The 24,866-nt window shown below is 37.9% G+C and overlaps 1 protein-coding gene across 1 annotated transcript in view; it reads right to left on the reverse strand.

Moving 5' to 3' along the window:
- Nucleotides 1-16,938, reverse strand: part of PTPDC1 (protein tyrosine phosphatase domain containing 1) — an 88,577-nt gene extending 71,639 nt beyond the window's left edge. The window contains exon 1 of the mRNA XM_060013526.1: nt 16,859-16,938. The gene's annotated coding sequence lies outside the window, so the exon portion shown is untranslated. The remainder of the gene's footprint in view (nt 1-16,858) is intronic.
- Between the last annotated feature and the right edge of the window lie 7,928 nt (nt 16,939-24,866).

A 24,866-nucleotide genomic window follows, 5' to 3' on the forward strand; every position in this document is an offset into this window, starting at 1 on the left:
AAGGGTCATGTACCAAAATGTTCATTGCAGCTCTATTTACAATAGCCAGGAGATGGAAACAACCTAAATGTCCATCATCGGATGAATGGATAAAGAAGATGTGGCACATATATACAATGGAATATTACTCAGCCATAAAAAGAAACGAAATTGAGCTATTTGTAATGAGGTGGATGGACCAAGAGTCTGTCATACAGAGTGAAGTAAGTCAGAAAGAGAAAGACAAATACCGTATGCTCACACATATATATGGAATTTAAGAAAAAAAAATGTCATGAAGAACCTAGGGATAAGACAGGAATAAAGACACAGACCTACTAGAGAATGGACTTGAGGATATGCGGACGGGGAAGGGTAAGCTGTGACAAAGTGAGAGAGTGGCATGGACATATATACACTACCAAACGTAAAACAGATAGCTAGTGGGAAGCAGCCGCATAGCACAGGGACATCAGCTCGGTGCTCTGTGACCACCTAGAGGGGTGGGATAGGGAGGGTGGGAGGGAGGGAGATGCAAGAGGGAAGAGATATGGGAACATATGTATATGTATAACTGATTCACTTTGTTATAAAGCAGAAAGTAACACACCATTGTAAAGCAATTATACTCCAATAAAGATGTAAAAAAAAAAAAGCATTTGACAAAAACCAACATCCTCTCAAGATAAAAACACTCAATAAACTAGCATTACAAGGGAATTTCCTCATACTGACAAAGGGCACCTACGAAAAACCCACAACTAACATCATAAGTAACGGTGGAATACAAACAGCTTTCCCCTAAGATCCAGAACCAGACAGACAGACACTCTTATCACTTCTGTTCAACACTGTAATGGGGGTTCCAGTCAGAGCAATAATGCAAGAAAAATAAATAAAAGTCTTCCATATTGCAAAGGAAGAAATAAAAGAATTTCAATTTGCAGATGATGTAATGATTAGAAGAGTTTAAGGAATCCACTAAAAAAAAAAACTATTAGAATAAACAAGTTCAGCAAGTTGTCAGGATACAAGATTGATATACAAAAACAACTGTATTTCTGTAAGTTTAAACTAAATATAAATTCTACTTCTATAAGGTCTGTAAGAAAAAGATGCTCTTTATCAAGCTGAGGCAGTTCCCCTCTATTCCTAACTTTCTGAGAGTTTTTAATGAGTCAGTGTTGAATTGTGTCAAATGCTTTTTCTGCGTCGAGTGATATAAGTGTGTGACTTTTGTCTCTTTAACCTGTTAATATGGTCAGTTACACTGATTTTCAAATACTGAAGCAGGCTTGCATCCTCTTTCAGCAGTGTTTTAGGCAGCTCACAAGTTTTTGATATGACGAAATTTCATTCAGTTTAACATATTTCCCCCCACTGAAAAAAGCATGTCCACTCTTACCACTTTTACACAATACAGTATGGAGGCAAAATTATGTTTATTCAAAGATGACACATCAACTATGTAATCTGATGCAATCCACAAAAAACCTACTAGAAATAAGCCAACTTAACAAGGTTACATGATCAACATACAAAAATTAATCATATTTTTATATAAATCATAAATAATAAAATTAAAATTAGAAAGCACATTTACAATAGCATCAAAAATAATGAAATATTTAGGGCTACATCTAACAAAAGATGTGAAAAGGTTGTATACTGAAAACTGTAAAACACTACTGAGAAAAAATAAAGAGGACCTTAAAAAGGGGCAAGATCTACTGTGTTAGTAGTTCAGAAGACTAAGATATCAATTCTCTCCATAATGACCTATAGATCCATCACAATCTCAACCAAAATTTCATGAGGTTTTTTTGCAGAAATTGACAAGCCAATTACACAACTTATATGGAAATACAGTAGCCAAAACAACTTGAACAAGAAAAGTTTTCAGTCTAATACTTCCAACAGCAATAAAAACAGTGAGGTAGTAGCATAAAGCCAGATAAATGGAGCAATGAAACAAGAAAAAACAATGTCCAGAAATATACCCACACCTACCGGACAACTGATTTTTGACAAAGATATAAAGGCAGTGACGTAGAAAAAAGTATGCTCTTTTCAACAAAGTGTTCTGAAACAACTGAATATCCCTATGCAAAAAGCAGGAACCTCTAATGACCTCTCATACCACAAACAAAAACTGACTCAAGGGCTTCCCTGGTGGCGCAGTGGTTGAGAGTCCGCCTGCCGATGCAGGGGACATGGGTTCGTGCCCCGGTCTGGGAAGATCCCACATGCCGCGGAGCCTGCTCATCCGGAGCCTGTGCTCCGAAACGGGAGAGGCCACTGCAGTGAGAGGCCAGTGTACCGCAAAAAAAAAAAAAAAAAAAAAAAAAAAAAAATTGACTCAAAATTGATAATATGCCCAAATTTGAGAATTGATAGCATAAACTTTATAAAAATGAAGCAAAAACTGATAAAACTGAAAGGAGAAATAGACAAATTGCCTACAGTTAGCCCTCTATACCCACAGGTTCCCTACTCATGGATTCAACCAACCATGGATGGAAAATATTTGGAAAAAAAATTCCAGAAAGCTCCAAAAAGCAAAACTTGAATTTGCTACATACCTGTAACTACTTACATAGATTTCAGCTTGTATTTACAACCATTTACATAGCATTTACACTGTATTAGGTATTATAAGTAATCTAAAGATGTTTTAAAGTATACGGGAGGATATGCATAGGTTATACACAGAGACAACACCACTTTATATAAGGGACTTGAGCATCGATGGATTTTGGAATCTGGGGTTGGGGGAGGATACTGGAACCAATCCACTGTGGATAAGTGGGATGACTGTATTTACAATTGGAGGCTTCAACACCCTTTTCCAAGTAATTGATAGAACAGGTAGGCAGAAAATCAGTAAGAATATAGATGACCTGAACAGCACTATCAATCAACTTGATACAACTGATATTTATAGAACATTCCATCTAACAACAGGAGCACACACAGAACATTCATCAACATTCTGGTACAGAAAACACAATTTAACAAATAGAACAGAAACCTTACAAAGTATATTCTCAAAGCATACCAAAATAAAACTAGAAATCAGTAATAGAAGATAGCTAGACAATTCAAAATATTTGGAAATCGATTTTTTATATACTTTTGGCTGCGTTGGGTCTTCGTTGCTGCACACGGGCTTTCTCTAGTAACAGGCGAGCAAGGGCTACTCTTCATTGCGGTGCCTGGGCTTCTCATTGCAGTGGTTTCTCTTGTTGCAGAGCACTGGCTCAGAGCACTGGGCTCTAGAGTGCAGGCTCAGTAGTTGGGCACATGGGCTTAGCTGTTCCACAGCATGTGGGATCTTCCTGGACCAGGGCTCGAACCCATGTCCCCCGCATTGGCAGGCAGATTCTTAACCACTGCACCACCAAGGAAGCCTCAAATATTTGGAAATTAAACAACATAGTTCTAAATTATATATGAGTTAAGAAGTCTCAAGATAAATTTGAAAATATTTTGAACAAAATAAAAATGAAAATACAATTTAACTTGCACAGCATGAATATACTTAATACCATTTAACCACTTAAAATGGTTAAGATGGTAAATTTTATGTTATGTATATTTTACTACAATTAAAAATAACTTTTAAAAATACATCAAAATTTATGGGATGCAGCTAATGTAGTGCTTAGAGAGAAATGTTTAGTATTATATATTTTAGAAAAGAAGAAAGTTCTAAAATCAATAACCTAAGCTTTCAACTTAGGAAACTAGATAAAGAAAAATGAATTAAACCTAAAGTTAAAGGAATGAGATGATAAACCTCTCATCAAAGTAACCAAGAAAAAAAAGAGGAGACTACAAATTAACAGTATCAGGAATAAAACAGGTATCATCACTACTAAAACCAAAGACATGAAAAGATAATAACGGAATACTACAAACAAGTCTGTGCCCATACATTTGATAATCTGGATAAAATGAACCAGTCCTTGAAGGGCACAAACTACTGAAACTTACTTAAGGAAATATAGATAATATAAATAGTCCTATATCTAAAAAAGAAATTAAATTAGTAGAAAACCTTCACCCCCCCCCCACACACACACAAAAGGAACACAAGGCTTAGATGGTTTCACTGGTGAATTTTACTACATATTTAAGGAAGAAATAATACCACATTTACAGTCTCTTCCAGAAAACATGGGAGATCACTTCCCTACTCATTGCATTAGGCCAGCATTAACCTATTCCAAAACTAAAATATACAGTTGACCCATGAACAGTGTTGGGGTTAGGGATGTTGACCCTCCATGCAGTTGAAAATCCACTTGTATAACTTTACAATCAGCCCTTGGTATCCACAGTTCCACATCTGCAGAGTCAGCCAAACAGGGTTCGTTCAGTACTGTAGTAAGTATTTATTGAAAAAAATCTGTGTATAAGTGGATCCACACAGTTCAAACCCATGTTGTTCAAGGGTCAACGGTATTACAAAAAAGAAAACTATAAAAGAGTATCTTTCATGAATTTAGATGTAAATATATTAGTCAACTGAATCCAGCAATATATAAAAAGGGTAATACATCTTGATCACATGGGCGTTCATACCAAAATTGCAAGGTTGGTTTAACATATGTAAATTAATCAATGTAATTCATCATTTTAATACATTGAACAAGAAAAATCATGTAATCATATTAATACATGAGCAGAAACAGTTCAACATCCATTCATGATAAAAACTCTCAAAAAACTGAGAATAGAAGGGAACTTCACTAACTTAATAAAGATTATTTTTTAAAAGTCACAGCTAACATCATCCTCAATAGCAAGATGTTAAGTTTCCCCCTAAGATCAGGAACAAGGCAAGGATGTCCTTTCTCACCACTTCTAATTCAACCTCATACTAAAAGTCCTAGCTAGTGTATTCAAATAAAGAAATGAAAGGTATACAGACTAGAAAGGAAGAAATATGCAAAACTGCTTTAATCACAGACAACATAACTGCTATGCAGAAAACCCCAAAGTATCTACCAAATAACTCCTGTACATAATAAATGAGTTTAGCAAGGTCAAAAGTTACATAGTCAATACACAAAAGTCAACTGCTTTTCTATATACCAGCAACGAATACTCAGAATTTGAATTTTTAAAAATAATAAATTTATAATAACATCCCCCAAAATGAAGTCCTTAGGTGTAAATCTAACAAAATATGTACAGGATTTGAGTATAGAAAACTAGAAATCACTGATGAAAGAAAGAAAATCTAAATAAATAGAGGAGATATTTTGTGTTCTTGCCCTGGAAGACTCAACACAGTAAAGATGTCAATTCTCTGTGGCCTAATGAAATCCCTACTGAAATTCCAGCCAGGTTTTTTATAGACATACATAAGCATATTCTAAAATTTTATGAAAAGGTAAAGGTACTAGAATAACTAATTCAATTCTGAGAAAGAAGAACAAAAGTTGAAGGATTTATATTACCTAATTTCAAGACTCACTGTTACAATAATGAACACAGGGTAAGAATAGACACATCAATCAATGGGATAGAATAGAGAGTATGGAAACAATAGAGAGTATGGAAACAGACCTACAAAAATACTGTCAATTTTTTGACAAAGGTACAAAAGCAATTCAGTGGAGAAAGAACAGTCTTTTCAACAAATGATGCTACACATTGGAAGTCCATATGCAACAAATTGAACCTCACGTCTTACACAAAAATTAACTTGAAACGGATCACAGACCTAAATGTAAAATGCAGAAACTATAAAATTTCTAGAAGAAAATGTAGGGGAACATCTGCATGACCTTGGGTTTGGCGATGAGTTTTTAAGTACAATACCAAAAGCAAAATTCATAAAAGAAAAAAATTTAAGTTGGACTTAATTAAAATCAAAACCCCTTGCTTTGTGAAAGACACTGTTAGGAGAATGAAAAGACATACTGGGGGCTTCCCTGATGGCACAGTGGTTAAGAATCCACCTGCCAATGCAGGGGACACGGGTTCAAGCCCTTGTCCGGGAAGATCCCACGTGCCATGGAGCAACTAAGCCCATGTGCCACAACTACTGAGCCTGTGCTCTAGAGCCCACAAGCCACAACTACTGAGCCTGCGAGCCACAACTACTGAGCCCATGAGCCACAACTACTGAAGCCCACATGCCTAGAGCCCGTGCTCTGCAACAAGAGAAGCCACCACAATAAGCAGCCTGTGCACCACAACAAAGAGTAGCCTCTGCTCACCACAACTAGAGAAAGCCTGCGCGCAGCAACAAAGACCCAACATAGCCAAAAATAATAAATAAATAAGGAAAGAAAGAAAGAAAAGAAAGAGAGAGAGAGAAAGACAGAGAGAGAAAGAGAAAAAAAGAAGAAAGGGAAGAAAGGGAAGAAAGGGAAGAAAGGGAAGGAAGGAAGGAAGGAAGAGAAAGAAAGAAAGAATGAATGAAAGAGAGAGAGAGAAAAAGAAAGAAAGAAAGAAAGAAAGAAAGAAAGAAAGAAAGAAAGAAAGAAAAGAAAGAAAGAAAGAAAGAAAGAAAGAAAGAAAGAAAAAGAAAGAAAAGACATACTGGGAGAAAATATCTGCAAATCACATACTGACAAAGGACATGTTTCCAGCATATACAAAGAAACTTTTAAGGTTGAATAAGAAAACCTAATTTTTTTTTTAATGAGCAAAATGAGAGAGGGAAATGGTGAGGAGAGAGGGCAGGAGTGAGAGTGAGAGCAAAACTGACAGGAAGGATAGGTTTCAGGATAGAATATGATTACCATTCCCAAAAAGCCTACTGCTTTTTTTCTGTTTATATATTGGTAAATTATAAAATTATAGATATCCATATAGTGTATTTTTATTTAAGAAAAAAACTAAAAGGCCATCAGTGTGTATAAAAGTGTGGTTACTGTAGTATTTTTCTTGTAGACAAGAAACTGGTATTAATTTGAATACTTTTGAGTAAGAAATGGTCGAGCAAATTATAGCACATATTTCTTATGGAATGAAAACCAGCTGGAACAAGTTAGATTTAAATGTACTGACCTGGAACACTGACTATAATACAGTGATAAGTTAAAAAATAAAAGCAAGTTGCAGAGTAATAATTTTAGTCTAGTTAGGTTTATATGTAAAACATTTCAAAATTATAGAAAAAAATGCATTTCTGTTACTAGAAGCATAGGGGAAAAACCTGCAGCATATGTGTCAATTTGTTAACACCAGTTATTTTAAAAGATTTAGGTTTGGAGCAAAAAGGGAGCATTTATCCTATTTTATTTCCTTTATACACTTCTGTATCGTCTGAACTTTGCTTTGAAATTAAAAATTAAACCTTGATATTCTATTTTTTAGTTCCTAATGAAATAAAAAAAAAAATGGGCAAAAGATCTATTCGTAGTTACCAACTGCCAATACCTGGAAACAACCAAGATGTTACAATCATGCTACAAACACCATTCTGTGATCAAACAGAAAAAGCCATTAATCTATGCAACAACATGGATAAATCATGGATAAATCCTAAATGCATTATGCCAAGTGAAAGAATCCAGTCTGAGAAGGCTACATCCTGTATGATTCATTTATATGACTTTCTAGAAAAGACAGAAAACAGATCAGTTTTTGTAAGTGGTCTGGAAAGGGCAGAGGAGTGGCTAGGTAAAGCACAATTTTTTAGAGCCATTAAACTATTTTGTCTTGCACTACAGTGATGGATACATGATGTTATCCACTTGTCAAAACCCACGGAACTTCATAGCACAAGGAATCAATGTAATATTTTAAAATGAAAATTAAAACAAAACTCAACTAAGAGGGTGGAGGGGGGGAATTCCAGCATGGAATGCAGACTATGACAAAAAAACTTAATTGTATTACAAATGTATGACATAACCCCACTGGAGGGGATGGGGAGAAACGGCTCTAAGTATCTTTGGAAATGACTGGAGACTGCAGGACAAAACAAAAGGAACTGTATATAAACACTATACTGTAGTTGGTAATGTTGTTTCTCGAGGTACTGGTTAACAATTCTGATACTGCTGTACTTGTACACTGCGACTGATAAAATAAGTAAAAAGATGGGGAATGGTAGAAGCTAGATTTCTCACTGTTGGAATGGGAGTTTACAGATAAGTAAGGGGAAGAGGCTAAAATGAACCATGTAGTTCTGAACTAGAGTCTGAGACATCAGTGGGAACTCCTGTTTAGCTTAAGTTAGGAACTGATGAGTAATAGTAGAAATAATACAGATGTGTATACATACACAGGTTAATATACATACATTTACTTTCTAACACTGACAGGGCCTAAAGGCAGTGACACCCCAGTTTCAATGATGAGCAGATTAGATCAATGCCTGGTTTCTAATACCATTCTACAATAAAAGGATCTGGGGATCCTTGTTGAAATGGCTGATTTTATATAAAAAAGAATGAAATAATGCCCTTTGCAGCAACATCGATGGACCTAGAGATTATCATATTAAGTGAAGTTAAGTCAGAAAGAGAAAGACAAATACCACATGATATCACTTACATGTGCAATCTAAAATATGACACAAATGAACTTATTTACAAAACAGAAACAGACTCACAGACATAGTGAACAGACTTGTGGTTGCCAAGGGGAAGGGGAGTGCGGGAGGGATGGATTGGGAGTTTGGGATTAGCAGATGCAAACTATTATATATAGAATGGATAAACAGCAAGGTCCTACTATATAGCACAGGGAACTATATTCAGTATCTTGTAATAAATCATAATGGAAAAGAAAAAAATAAACAAAAACAAACAAAAAGAAATGGCTGATTTTAGGGGTGGAGCAAGGAATATACAAGATGATCCTGGAGCATCCTACAGTGCCAGAAAGTAGGAAAGTGCTCAAAACACAAACTGCTGGGACTATGCCAACGTTCTTTCAGCCAACTGGAAGAACTCCCAATGGCAAATGCTGGAACAATTTGAGCAACAAAATAAATAATACAGTTTTCAGTTATAACTGTCTGGTAAGAGAAAACTTTGACATCCTCAATAATAATAAAATTAGGTCATCTTTGATATTTTTCCAACTTTCAATCATGTAAAATTGTGTCTTTGTGCAAATATATTTTTTTCAAAGTCAGAAGACAGAACATACAAGGAACATAACTGAAAAAAGACCGATAAACTGGAATATGTTTAGAGGGGAAGAGGCCAGGATAGTTAGGGACTCACATGAACAACAGTCCAATTCAATATAATAAATATTTGAGCTGCTACTAGATGCCAAGAACTATGAGAGTAATGGGGAATATAAGGATAAATAAATAGGCCCTGACCTTTAAAAATATAATTGTCTGGTAGAAAGGTATATGTACTTTTTCTACTTTTCTGGTAGAAAAGTATATGAAAACATATACTCAGGGAGTAATGAAGTGTGGAAAAGGAGTCAGAGTTGTTCACTATGACCTGAGGGATAGGCTTAGGAAAGAAGGGTGGATATTGTACCAGGCTCCCTTGGTCTCAATGTCTAGCACAAAGTGAATGATTGCTATATGTTAAAATCTCTTCCCCAAATGCCCACAGGACAAGATTCACTCTGCTGAAACCAATAAATTTCACCGCTTATGTGACAAAAGGATATTACTTCTAGTCTATATTGTTATAGTCACCTAGAAAAGTTAGTTTTAAAAAAGTATAAAATTTAAGTCCAAAATTTAATATAAAGAAAAATAGTTCAATTTTATTTCCATCTTCACCAATGTGAGGAATTTTGAAGTTTGATTTGTCTATCTAGGAGGTCTACCACTGATCCAAGTAATAATCAATTAGACAACAAGACTCTGAAAGGTACAAGCTAAAAGCATAATTATTCTACAATCTTTTTATAGCAATTTAGACCATTAATGGCATTCACACTTTAAAAATACACAAATAATCAGAACTGTGTTTTCCCTGTTTTGAAATATCTAATCATTTGCATAAGACAGAAGAGAAGAAAATTATCTAAATGAGAATACTTTTCCCATGTGCACCAGGAACCACACAGAAATAGTCACAGAGAGAAGAAAACCTCCCCTGTGGTCCTGCTTATCATCTTTGTTTTCAATGAGCTTTTGCTCAAAGGAAAGAAAACAGTGAACTAGAGTCAGTTGATTCTTTACAGCCTTTTACTGACAAAATTAGGCAGGCTAAATTAGATGCATGGTAGGACCTGTGCAAAACAGACTTATAGAATGGAGGAAATGTGGAGATTACAGGGGCTGAGAAAATGAACTCAGCTATGGGGAAGAAAGGAAGACATAGCAGTCCAATAATAGCATTCACCAGGACATGATAAAGTAAGCTTGTTCAGATAAGCCACCAATATAAAGTACAGGAACATAAGAAGTGTTCAAGAAATGACAGCAATGATGACAATGAATATTATAAAGCATCCATGTCAGGATGATCAACATCTGGGAAGAACCTAGCCTGCAGGAGAATTCAGATGGAGGAGCTGGGAAAGACAGGGGCTAGCATTAGCTGCAGTACATTATATCAGGCACATATTAAAATATTAAAAATTGATTTAAAGTGGTAAAACACTTCTATTAAGGAAGTCAAATACAAAAACTGTACACATACTTTGTAAAAATAAATAGGCAGAGAAAAAGGACTTGAAAGAAATTGACCAAAAATGGGAGTGTGATTGTTTTTTTCCTTTACACATTTCTATATTTTCCATTATTACTTATATTATTTCTTATTTTGTTATCACTCAGATTATTAAAACAAACTTAAAAAGTTAGTATGCTCACGCTTTTCCCTAAAGACACATGATGGGCCAGATATCTATAGATGCGCAAGGGAAGTTGAAATCTGTTACGGTTTATAAAAAGGGTGGATAAAAGATTTCAACCTTGGAATAGGAATAAGCCCATCCATTCACAAAACAGGTTCAAAAAAGATAATGTATACATATTCAATTCAAATAGAGTTAAAGCACTCACGGGAGAGCTATCATTTGATATGACCACTATGAATAGAATTCACTATAGATTAGGAAAGAGAAAGGCAAATTAGATTAGTAAACTAATGGAACATTAACAGTGGTGGGATGCTAAGTGTTTTTTTCTGTTTGGCCTATTGGTATTTTCTAAATTTTTAAACATTTAATTTTTAAAATTTTCTCCTTTTATAGAAATAAATTTGTCTTCAAAAGATTCTATAGTTTCACTGGTTACAATTATGTACACTTCTGGGTATTTACTTTCATACTACAATTTAAAACCCATTCCTACCGTTGTTTTTAATATCCAATATAAACTTAATCTGTGGCTTGAGTCATTTATATATAATTTCTCATAGAGTATAAAGACATTGAGAATGAAAACAAAAATACTGTATATTTCAAAACAGGGATATTTAATAGTCAAATATATTTGCACATTAGCAACAGATAAAACAAAATTGCTAGAGAGTTTGAAGTAATACACAAAAGGCAAGATGGAATTTAAAAACTGGGCCATTTTCTTTGGAACACAAAAAACTTAAATTTGAATGTCTATTACTCAACCCTAAACATATTTTTATTCAGATATCTCCCCTTCCCCTACAATTCTGAGCAAGAATTCCAGCATATGATTTTTATTTTCCCACATTACTCCAAACCCTCCCAACTCCACTCTTGATGGGAAGTTGAAATCTGTTATGGTTTATAAAAAGGGTGGATAAAAGATTTCGACCTTAGAATAGGAATAAGCCCATCCATTCACAAAACAGGTTCTCTAGCAAATAAAGTAAAAACTAAAAATGCTAAAGGGTTGGCTGAAAAGGTTTGAAAAGATGAGATCTTAAGCGTTAGTATGTAACTGACTAGATAAACCTTCCTTCAGAGATTCCCCCAACAGAATCCTCCTGGGGGTGGGAGAATGGGCAGTGGGGAGTAACGGGGACAGAATTAAGGATGGAAAGGAGCAGAGAAGTGGATTTTGTTGGTAGATTGGGTTTCTGAATTTATCCTGCAGAATAATTTAATAAATAGATTCTTGTAGTCCCTATTCTAGCAATAAAACATCTGCTTACAAAGAACGGGAATCATGTGAATAAAAAAGCATATTTATTTGCCATGTAATACTAGATTAAAAAATACAAGCTGTGAAATAGAATGCAGAGTATGATCTCATTTTTATCAAAGAAATATATAAATAAAATAGGTACACAGAGAAAGACCAGAAGAATATATATCAAAATATTAACAGGGTGTATTTTATTTTATTTTCTGATTATTAATATTTTCTAAGTTTGATACCAAATATATATTACCTTTATACCTTTATTTTCTTCCTAGAAAACATTATTTTTAAAAGTCAATATATATTATATGAAAACTTCTTGGGAAACAGTATTGTGAATAGAATAAAATAAAAACACAGTCACAGAGAGTAGCACTGACATATATACACTACCAAATGTAAAACAGATAACTAGTGGGAAGCTGCTGCATAGCACAGGGAGATCAGCTTGATGCTCTGTGACCACCTGAGGGGTGAGATAGGGAGGGTGGGAGGGAGGCTCAAGAGGCAGGGGATATGGGGATATATGTATACATATAGCTGATTGACTCTGTTGTACAGCAGAAACTTAAAACAACATTGTAAAGCAATTATACTCAATAAAGATGTAAAAAAAAAATCCACAGTCACAACACTAAATTAAACTACTGGGCTATTTAATTCCTAGAACAGAAGATATTTTAAAATGGAGAAAATATAAATTCTCTAGAACATTTTCCACCTAGAGCTGAATTAGTCTTTATAAAGCTATAAAAGTAACATAATCAAGATTGACTTTGCAAAGGCATGTTTCTAAATGAGAAAATGTTTCCATGAGTAGCTAAGATCACTTGGCCCTTCTTAAACTTACAGAAATTTGTCACTGAATCCATAATAACAGATCCATTTAAACTACTATAATGTCTAGCACATAGTAAGTATTCAAATTTTTTTGATGAAATAAAGTCCTGAGTTCATTTATGCAGCCAGACAACCTTGCTTTTGAAGGGGAGAGTGCCACAAATTATTAGATCAAGTGTGCAGAAGAAATGGTGCTGCTTGAACTGTAGTGAATAGAAATGACTCAGAGATCAAAAAGGCATGCCTTTGTTTCCCTCAAGTACTATTTGTGGGCTTTCTCCAAACCATTCTCCACCTGCAATGGTCAACTCCTTGTGTTATAAACACAGCAGCATCCAGACAGGAAAGTATGATCCGAAGACTGATACTTATTCACACCCAAGAGAAAGAGCAAAGAGAGGAAGTATTCTTTCATAGCAGCTAGAATGAGGCTGGGTGATGATCTTGAGGTAGAACCTACTACTCAAAAAGTTATGGATTAAAATCATAAAGGTTTATTACCCAAGAGAACGAATGTTAGGTTTTAAACCAAGACAAAAAAAGCATGTCCAAATACTTAACTACATAGCCCAGAAAACATGATCAATAACAAACTGAGAAAATGCTAAAGCTGAATCCCTATTAATATTCTTAAGTTATTTTTTTCAGGCAAGTGTATGTAGATAGGGAGTTTCAAATTTTCATCATTGTAACTAGCCACTTGCAAAATTCAGTTTTTTTAAAAATCCAATTTGCTCAATTTACTGTGATCAGATTGATCACTGATAAACTAGAAAAATAAAGATATGTAACTTCTAAATTATATCTAAAATTACTGGACTTATATCTAAAGTTTCTTAGACACCTGTTTTATAATGGTCAGTCCATACTCACTGTGTGTTAAAATTCCCATGGGCTTAAGAATCAATAAATTTTACAGAAACCATAGAGGAAGATGTTTTTTGGACACAATTTTCTACCAAGCTAGGTACCCATGTTAATTTCTATTAAAGGGAATAATTTCCAAGAAAAATATTATAACTTATTTAAAGTCAAGGTAAAGAACTATCAACATTGACAGTTCTATGGAACCACTGTAAATCACATCTCTTGCATCAATTGTAAAAATTACAGTATTTCAGATCTCGGTAATCTTTAACTGTGATCATTTATTTTCCTTAAGTTCTCCATTTTCTGACACACAATCTACGTTCACAATCTTAACTGAGACTTTTTAGAGAATTTTCTAACCAATATTTGTTACAAATTAAACTCAGTGAGGAACACAGTTCCTTATCATGTTAACACTGAGACACTTTATAGTCTTATTGTCCTGGCATTTATCACAATCTGTAATTACCTTGTTTTATTCATTTATTGTCCTTTTCTTATATAATTTTTGTAAGATAAGGGACGTTGTTTGTCTTCTTCACTGGTATATCCCCTACATTTAGATGCCTGGCACTAATAAGTGTTCATAAATGTTTACCGAATTAACAAATGGATGATTTTGGTCATAGCAAAATGTGATAAAGAGCTAGATAGTCTATGCCCTTAGATTTCTCAAAGAAAAATTTAAAAGGTGGTTCACTATTATTTTTATGGATTTTGTTTATGCCACACATAGAAGATCCCCCAAAAAACCCTCTCCATCTCTTTTGGAAATGAAAATAACCTCAAATATTATACAGCAGGATTGGAACTCACAAATTTGCTCTAAAAAGAGTGAAGGAGAAAGAGAACTAATAGTAGAAAAAGAGTTGTGCTTAGTACTCTGGTGGCTTTATAAATGCTGTCTCAGATAAAACCCTGGTGGCACTGTCCCCATCTTAAAGATGAGCTAAGTGAGAAAAACAGAGGAAGTCAATGGCCCAAGGTTAAAGTGTTGGAATTGGGATTTGAACATGAAGTTTTCCTTAAACCAAAACCCACTTTATTTTCTCTATCCCATACTGCCTCCACAAGAGCCAGAAAACTAAAACCTTTTCAGCAACAAAGTGCATTAAATGATAATAACTGCAAAGAAATGTTTTGATTATTCAACTTATATTTTTTAGAACAGGAAATCTATAAGCAAACTAAGTAATTAAACATATATTTTGGTGAGGTTGAAGTGATATGGGAAAGAACAGATAAAGTTACTAGAGAAGAAATATTTCAGTGTATACATTTTCATTCCCACTATACCATTTATTTTAGAACTAAAGAAAAACCTTCAGATTTTGAGGAATTTGGAAGAAGAATGAGACATGCTTTCAAGAAAACTGTGATTTAAAGTTTATCTTCAGCATAATTTTCTGATTTCCAATAGGAATTGTGAAGTTCAAGCCTATCTCTTGGAAGAATTTTCTAAATTTTGTGAACTTGAACAATCTATGATTGTTCAATGATTAACAAGAGGGAGATCATTAATTAACAGTAGAACAATACAAGGGAACATGAACATTGTTAGACTGGTAGCATTATGAGTGAATTGTGGCTTTTAAACTTTTTTTCATGGTGTTTTAAAGTTTAATATTAACTTTAAAAGAAATGCCTTGAGCCTGGTTTTTCAGGAGGGTCAGAACAGCAGTGAAGGAAGCTCTACAAAAAAAGGAAGGAAGCAAGGGAGGGAGGAAGGAAGGAAGGGAAAGAAAGAAGGAAGGAAGGGAGGGAGGGAGGTAAGGAAGGAAGGGAGGGAGGAGGAAAGAAAGAAGGAAGAAAGGAAGGAAGGGAAGGAAGGAAGGAAGGAAGGAAGGAAGGAAGCGAGGGGGGAGGAAGGGAGAGAAAGAAAAAAAAAGCAAAATTGTCAGCACTTTCTCAAACAGAGCTGTGCAACGTGCTGTCTCATAAACTTTGGCTTCTCCCAACAAAGGACTTCCTCCCAAAGCTTGGTTGGTCACCTATCTGGAAGAGGAGATGGAATCTCTGCTCTGGAAGGGGAATTTTGAATCCCTAGGGTACAATCCCATGAGGACATGGGGACTGGGTGGGAAATTAGACTAGAGTAGTTGTTCTCCAAATGGTCCCTGGATCACCAAAATGGAATCACCTAGTAAAGTTATTAAAATGCAGATTCCCGGTCCCGGTCCCAGATACTGAATTCACATTTCTGGAGTGGAGGGTACTGGGAATCTTCATTTTTAAAAAGTCACAGAGTAGAATTCTTGGTTGTGACATAATTGGACCACAGGCTGAGAGGCAACATGTTGTGCAGGCGGGTTTGGAGCCATAGAGACTTGGGTTTAAATTCCAGTTCTTCCATTTAATAGCTCTGACTGCAGCACATCACCCAAACGCTTTGACTCTCAATTTTCTCATTATAGAAAGTGGAATGAGTTTGTTTTGGAGATCAAGTAAAATTATGTGTGTGTACATGTATGGTGTCACAAAACTTTTCTAATAGTTAGATGACCTCTCAGGTTCTTCCAACTCTGTCTATAAATGCTAGTTTGTTTTAATCCTTTAATATATACAAGTATCACAGGAACGTCTGTTTACCTCTTCCCTTAAAGCAGTGAGGTTGAAGCCTTTTCTCACCTTTTTCTCATTTCCCCACTCTCTCCCCCAGAAGCCTTTCTAGGCATTTTCTCTTCTAATTCTCCCAGCCCCTATTAACATTTTAACGCCACATGTACATCTGCTTATATTCTGTGGCCCTTTGCAAAGCCACAAGCCATTGTATTTTCTAAGACCTTTCTGACCCCCAGGTATATGAGCACTGTTACCCATGTTGAGAATGCCCATCCCAGAGAGACGTGACTTGGTCAAGGTCACACCACAAATCAGGAAGAGAATCTGGTCTACATAGGTCACAAACTGATGGTCTGGAATCGGCCCGTCAACAACTTGTTTGGTTCCCCCCGTGTTTACTTATTTACTTTTAATTAGTTACTAACATTTAAAAATCAGGAGCTTCTACAGGAGAATGGCGACATTCAGCTTCTCGAGATCCAGGTCGGGTCCTGGGCGGGGGCTGAGGACGGCCCCTCGCGCCCCGGCCCTGCAGCCCCGAGACCCAGGCCAGTCCCCCTCACTGAGGTGCCCTCCAGCACTCACCACGTGCTGATCCAGACGTTTAGGACGGTGTTGGAGTCGCAGGCGCAGCTACGTTAGCTGCAAGTCGCGCACCTCTTCCCCGACTCCTCATCCAGAGTCCTAGCAGCGGCTGGCGGGTCAGCTTCGCAGCTTCCCCCGCCGGCCCCGCCCCACTCGCTCCCCTCCCGCCGGCCGCAGCCTCAACCGAACCCCACAGGCCGCGCTTCGCCGGGATGTCCCAGAGGCCCCGCCGCCCCCCGCAGCAGGATAGGCAACACCACCGCCCCTCACGGCCTTACTCTACCAGGCCGCCCGCCTAGCAGACCGCTCACCGCCGCTGGGCGCTCGGGGCTGAGTCAACTCTGCCTCTGCGGTCCCCGGCCCGCCCCCGCCTCCTCGTACCGCACCAATCGCCGCCGCGCGCTGCCGCACGTGACGCGCGCTGGCGAATGGCAGCTCGACACAGCCCATGACGCAGCTGGAAGCTCCGGGCGCTTTCAAAGCGGGCGGCGGGCTGAGGGGGCGGCGTGGCACTAGCTGGCAACAGGGCCGCGAGAGGGGTCCTGATAACGTGGGTGGTCTCGGGCTCGGTTCTGCACGGCTGCGGGTAGCCGAAGTCCGGCTCTGACTCCCTCTGCTCTCCCCGGAGGACACCGGAGTTCGGTGGGAGAAGGAAGGGAAAGGAGTACGGACGAGGGCTGACAGAGTATGGGGCTTGGCCAGCCTCTCCGCCCTGGACCTGGAGTCTGTTACCCGCCTTTTCTCCCTCTATTGTCATCCTGGTCCAGCCCCACTCTTACTGGCCACCTGGCCTCCAGCTAGTCCCAGGATGTTCCCAAGGACACCGCAAGGGATGGGAATACTGGGATTAGAGCAAAGCCCAGCAGTCAATCTCACACTAGCTGTTAACAGATGGACTGATGGGTTCGCCTGCATCCCCAAATTCCAACATCTTAAACACATATGGCTTTTGTCTTCTCTCTCAGAAAGTGTTAAGTAGGTACCCCAGGGATCCAAACTCTACTCTATACTTACTGCTTGGCTTCTATCCCCAAATTTGGGCCAAAATTTTTGTTGGAGCTCCAGACATCACGTCTTTCATTTTATTTTACTTTATTTTGTATTAAACTGTAGTCATTGTATTCTTCACCACTACTCTTTGCAGAAAAAGAAAATAAAAAGCCAGTTTCATTTAAGAAAGTCATAGATGAAACAGTAACAATTATTAACTATATTAAAACTTGACCCTTGAAATATACATATCTTTAACATTCTATGATGATTGTCTGGAAAGGCATTTGGTCTATTAGGTTGAATGATATGATATGACATTGCCGTTTGTTCTAATCAAATACCATTTGAGTTGTGAGCTTGTAATAGAGCGGGGCAACGTACAGCCATTAGCACTTGGCCAGTTACTGGGCACCGTTATTGCGCAGCCTCGGGTGAGCTGGGGGGCCCAGGAAACAGGCTGGGGGCTGTGTCCTGCAGGACTCTAGAGCCCTCTCCAAGGCCGCCCACTGGCTGCACCCAGGCCTTAAGGCAGCGGTGAACCTCTCCCCCATCCCTGCCCCTTTGGCCCCTTCTGCAACCTCTGCATCTTCAGTCTGTCTGGGTCGCAGTCTGCAGGACCTGGCCCCCGCCATCTGAGCGGCCTAAGGGCCAGGCTCCCTCAGTGATGACAGCTGGGTAGGGTCTGGGGACCTGGCCCTGAGGGAGCTGCCTCTTCAGCCAGACCTGGGCGCTGGCGGGAGGACCCAGACTGGGTGCTGGACAAATGCTCTGGGGCAGGGTAACCGGCCCCTGCAGGCACCCGCTCCTCTTAGCCAGGACCTGGACCTCAGAGGGTGAAAGTTTTGCTTAGGGACCTTGCCCTTTTCTTGTCAGAACAGAGACTAACATTTGTTTGGTGGAGATTTACAGAAACGTAGTTACCTGACCATGACCTGACCTCAAGAACAAAGGATCTGACACCAAGAAGTTTGCAACAACTAATCATGTCCCTCCCCCACCTTTCCTGTAAAAGGGCTTTGCTAAAAACTTTCGGGGAGTTTGGGGCTTTTAAGGTGTGAGCCACCCATTTCCTTGCATGGCCTTCCAATAAACCTTTCTCTGTTCCAAACTGTGACATTTTGGTATTATTTGGCCTCACTGTGCATCAGGCAAACGGGAAAAAGACAAGAAAACAGACAGTTTGAATACATCATGATGCTGTGGGTGGTATGGGAACACGTGAGAAGGGCATCCAACCTGGAGGGGAGGCGAGGGAGAAAAAGGGAGTTGTCAGAGAAGAATTTCTAAAGAGCTGATAACTTAAAAAATAAAAATACAAAATAAAGAGCTAATGACTGAACAGGGTCTTGAAAATTGAACAGGAGACCACCAGCTAAGTGTAGGGAATGGTAGTACAAAAGTATGTAGATGGCAAAGAGTGTGAGTTATATGTGACTACTGGGTATGAAGAGAGAGGGATAGGAGAGCATACTGAAGAGTTAGGCAGTGCCTTATTATGATGGATCATGTATGCATGCCAAGGAGTTTGTATACTATGGCCACTAGAATCCATTCCCTCCTTGCTTTGGGGGGAGTTACATTCTTAATTTAGACACCCTCTGCTTCCCCAGCCAATGGATGGGCAGTTGACTCAAGCAAAGCCAATCAGATCATCTACCAAGAGTGAGAGGGAAAGTTGTGGGATGGGGAGTTGAGTGTTTACACATCCTCACTAGAAAGAGGGTGAGGGAGTTGCTCTTGGATCCATGAAAAGATTCCAAGTTTGGATGGAGAGCACAACTGATCATAGAGGTTATATGTATGATATTTTCTTTAGCAAACCCAATAACCTAGAGTCCCATTACTTCATTTTCACATCTCACAACTGGATATAAATACTGTATTTTATATTTGCAAATGAATCAACAGACAGAAGATTAATCTCCAAAATATACAAACAGCTCATGGAGCTCAATATCAAAAAAACAAATAACGCAATTAAAAAATGGGCAGAATATACACACTAACAAACGTAGTAAGGTAGATAGCTAGTGGGAAGCAGCCGCATGGCACAGGGATATTGGCTCGGTGCTTTGTGACAGCCTGGAGGGGTGGGATAGGGAGGGTGGGAGGGAGGGAGACGCAAGAGGGAAGACATATGGAACATATGTTTATGTATGACTGATTCACTTTGTTATAAAGCAGAAACTAACACACCATTGTAAAGCAATTATACCCCAATAAAGATGTTTAAAAAAAAAAATGGGCAGAAGACCTAAATAGACATTTCACCAAAGAAGACATACAGATGGGCAAGAGGCGTATGAAAAGAGGCTCAACATACTAATTATTAGAGAAATGCAAATCAAAGCTACAATGAGGTATAACCACACACCGGTCGGAATGGCCATCATCAGAAAATCTACTAACAATAAAAGCTGGAGAGGGTGTGGAGAAAAAGGAAACCCCTTGCATTGTTGGTGGGAATGTAAATTGATACAGCCACTATGGAGAACAGTATGAAGGTTCCTTAAAAAACTAAAAATAGAACTACCATATGACCCAGCAATCCCACTACTGGGCATATACCCTGAGAAAACCATAATTCAAAAGGACGCATGTACCCCAATGTTCATTGCAGCACTATTTACAACAGCCAGGACATGGAAACAACCTAAACGTCCAACGTCAGATGAATGGATAAAGAAGCTGAGGTACATATATATACAATGGAATATTTCTCGTCCATAAAAAGGGACAAAATTGGGTTATTTGTAGAGATATGGATGGACCTAGAGTCTGTCATACAGAGTGAAGTAAGCCAGAAAGGGAAAAACAAATATCGTATATTAACACATATATGTGGACTCTAGAAAAACGGTACAGATGAACCTATTTGCGGGGCAGGAATACAGACATAGACATAGAGAATGGACATGTGGACACGGGGGAAGGGGAGGGTGGGAGGAATTGCGAGATTAGGATTGACATATATACACTATCACGTGTAAAATAGATAACTAGCGGGAACATGCTATAAAGGGCAGGAAGCTCAGCTCGGTGCCCTGGGACAACCTAGATGTGTGGGATGGGGGGCTGATGGGAGGGAGGTCCAAGAGGGAGGGGAATATAAGTATACATATAGCTGATTCACTTCATTGTACAGCAGAATCCAACACAACAATGTAAAGCAGTTATACTCCAATAAAAAAAATACTGTATTTTAGTTACTGAAAAGATATACTTTTATATATATATATATATATATATATATATAGTGATCATACTTTCTAACCAAAAGTTAAATACTTCATATTTAATCAGCACTGTTATGGAAAATCTGGACTATGTGGAAATCATTTCACTATGGCAACTTTTGTGGGGTGTTCCACACAAAATTTTTTTCAGTAATGTGTGCAAAAACCCTACCCAATTTTACTCTCATTCCATGTTCACCTAACAACCTTCCTGGAGTTTCAACTCAATAATAACAAGGTTCCCCAGTGGAAAACTGATTACTCTGGCATTACACATGAATTCTTTAGGTTTCGAAATTTCTAAGAGCTTAAAACCATTGCATCCTCTTGCCCGAAACGAGACAGAACTGACTGCCTAGGAAAACTTCTACTTTCAAGACCTCTACCAGTATTATGATTTCAAGACACAGCCAGTAGCTGTGATCCAGAGATAGGAAGCCAGAATTAATAGTAGGTGCTGCTGTTGCAGCTGCTGTAATAACCTCTAGTCCCCTAGGATGGAGAAGGGATACTGGTGAACTGGACAAGAAAACCTTAACATATCCAAGACTTTGTTTCCTAGTAGAAAGAGCTGAAGGCGGAGGCAGAGAACCTATGTCTCACTTCCACCTCCAAATCTCAAAATCCTAATTTATACAAGAACATAGCTTCAAGAGAATGTGGGAAGTATAGTTATCACATCTCCAGCCAAAGGCATATGGAATGGAAATAGTGAATACCAATTCACATTATCCACCATGTAGAGATGTCATTAAATTGCCTGTTCAAGGACGGATAATCAGATCTTACTTTTGTCCTCCATCCCCCCCAGGGATACTCTGATGTGTATGAGGAAGCTAGACTGGAGTGGTGCACTTCATTTTTGATCTCTTGAAATCAAAGGTGCATGATTTTAAAAAAAATGAAAGAATGTAATTACATATAAACGCTAATTTTAAGCAGTTTTACATCTCTCACCAAATAGAACTGGCTTTCATCAAAATACTGATGAAGGAAGAAAGAATGATTGGAGAATTAGAATTAAATTCATTCCTGTGAGTCTGAGTCATTTTATCTTAGTGAATAAAGTTGTGAATTTTAAAGCAGAAGGTTTTCTGATGGTGAAAGTCAAATAGAACTCATATGCTAATATATAATTTCTCCTCTTTCACTGCCACCCTAGAGTAAAAGTTTCATCGTTCTCATGATAAAGAACAATAGTGTTGAGAAAAGACAACTTTGTGGGAGGTGTGGAATAAAACCAGAGTTTTGTTCTTAAGTTCCTGGAGGCCCACTAGTTAGAGCCACTTGCAAGCAAACTCTTATTTTCTTTTTTTTTTTTTTTTACATCTTTATTGGAGTATATTTGCTTTACAATGGTGTGTTAGTTTCTGCTTTATAACAAAGTGAATCAGTCATACATATACATATGTTCCCATATGACTTCCTTCTTGCGTCTCTCTCCCTCCCACCCTCCCTATCCCACCCCTCCAGGCGATCACAAAGCACCGAGCTGATCTCCCTGTGCTATGCGGCTGCTTCCCACTAGCTATCTATTTTACGTTTGGTAGTGTATATATGTCCATGCCACTCTCTCACTTTGTCACAGCTTACTCTTCCCACTCCCCATATCCTCAAGTCCATTCTCTAGTAGGTCTGTGTCTTTATTCCCGTCTTACCCCTAGGTTCTTCATAACATTTTTTTTCTTGGATTCCATATATATGTGTTAGCGTATGGTATTTGGTTTTCTCCTTCTGACTTACTTCACTCTGTATGACAGACTCTAGGTCCATCCACCTCACTAAAAATAACTCAATTTCATTTCTTTTTATGGCTGAGTAATATTCCATTGTATATATGTGCCACATCTTCTTTATCCATTCATCCGATGATGGTCAATTAGTTTGATTCCATCTCCTGGCTATTGTAAATAGAGCTGCAATGAACATTTTGGTACATGACTCTTTTTGAATTATGGTTTTCTCAGGGTATAAGCCCAGTAGTGGGATTGCTGGGTCATATGGTAGTTCTATTTGTAGTTTTATAAGGAACCTCCATACTGTTCTCCATAGTGGCTCTACCAATTCACATTCCCACCAGCAGTGCAACAGTGTTCCCTTTTCTCCACACCCTCTCCAGCATTTATTGTTTCTAGATTTTTTGATGATGGCCATTCTGACTGCTGTGAGATGATATCTCACTGTAGTTTTGATTTGCATTTCTCTAATGATTAATGATGTTGAGCATTCTTTCATGTGTTTGTTGGCAATCTGTATATCTTCTTTGGAGAAATGTCTGTTTAGGTCTTCTGCCCAGTTTTGGATTGGGTTGTTTGTTTTTTTGTTATTGAGCTGCATGAGCTGCTTGTAAATTTTTCAGATTAATCCTTTGTCAGTTGCTTCATTTGCAAATACTTTCTCCCATTCTGAGGGTTGTCTTTCGGTCTTGTTTATGGTTTCCTTTGCTGTGCAAAAGCTTTGAAGTTTCATTAGGTCCCATTTGTTTATTTTTGTTTTTATTTCCATTTCTCTAGGAGGTGGGTCAAAAGGATCCTGCTGTGATTTATGTCATAGAGTGCTCTGCCTACGTTTTCCTCTAAGAGTTTCATAATTTCTGGCCTTACATTTAGGTCTTTAATCCATTTTGAGCTTATTTTTGTGTATGGTATTAGGGAGTGTTCTAATCTCATATTTTTAAATGTACCTGTCCAGTTTTCCCAGCACCACTTATTGAAGAGGCTGTCCTTTCTCCACTGTACATTCCTGCCTCCTTTATCAAAGATAAGGTGACCATATGTGCGTGGGTTTTCTCTGGGCTTTCTATCTTGTTCCATTTATCTATCTTTCTGTTTTTGTGCCAGTACCATACTGTCTTGATTACTGTATCTTTGTAGTATAGTTTGAAGTCAGGGAGCCTGATTCCTCCAGCTCCACTTTTTGTTCTCAAGATTGCTTTGGCTATTCGAGGTCTTTTGTGTTTCCATACAAATTGTGAAATTTTTTGTTCTAGTTCTGTGAAAAATGCCAGTGGTAGTTTGATAGGGATTGCATTGAATCTGTAGATTGCTTTGGGTAGTAGGGTCATTTTCACAATGTTGATTCTTCCAATCCAAGAACATGATACATCTCTCCATCTGTTTGTATCATCTTTAATTTCTTTCATCTGTGTCTTATAATTTTCTGCATACAGGTCTTTTGTCTCCTTAGGTAGGTTTATTCCTAGATATTTTATTCTTTTTGTGGCAGTGGTAAATGGGAGTGTTTTCTTGATTTCACTTTCACATTTTTCATCATTAGTGTATAGGAATGCCAGAGATTTCTGTGCACTAATTTTGTATCCTGCTACTTTACCAAATTCATTGATTAGCTCTAATAGTTTTCTGGTAGCATCTTTAGGATTCTCTATGTATAGTATCATGTCATCTGCAAACAGTGACAGCTTTACTTCTTTTCCGATTTGGATTCCTTTTATTTCCTTTTCTTCTCTGATTGCTGTGACTAAAACTTCCAAAACTATGTTGACTAAGAGTGGTGAGAGTGGGCAACCTTGTCTTGTTCCTGATCTTAGTGGAAATGCTTTCAGTTTTTCACCATTGAGGACGATGTTGGCTGTGGGTTTGTCATATATGGCCTTTATTATGTTGAGGAAAGTTCCCTCTATGCCTACTTTCTGCGGAGTTTTTAACATAAATGGGTGTTGAATTTTGTCGAAAGCTTTCACTGCATTGAGATGATCATGTGGTTATTCTCCTTCAATTTTTTAATATGGTCTATCACATTGATTGATTTGCATATATTGA

This window comes from Delphinus delphis, chromosome 6, assembly GCF_949987515.2.
Source record: "Delphinus delphis chromosome 6, mDelDel1.2, whole genome shotgun sequence".
In the NCBI taxonomy this organism is placed as follows: Eukaryota; Metazoa; Chordata; class Mammalia; order Artiodactyla; family Delphinidae; genus Delphinus; species Delphinus delphis.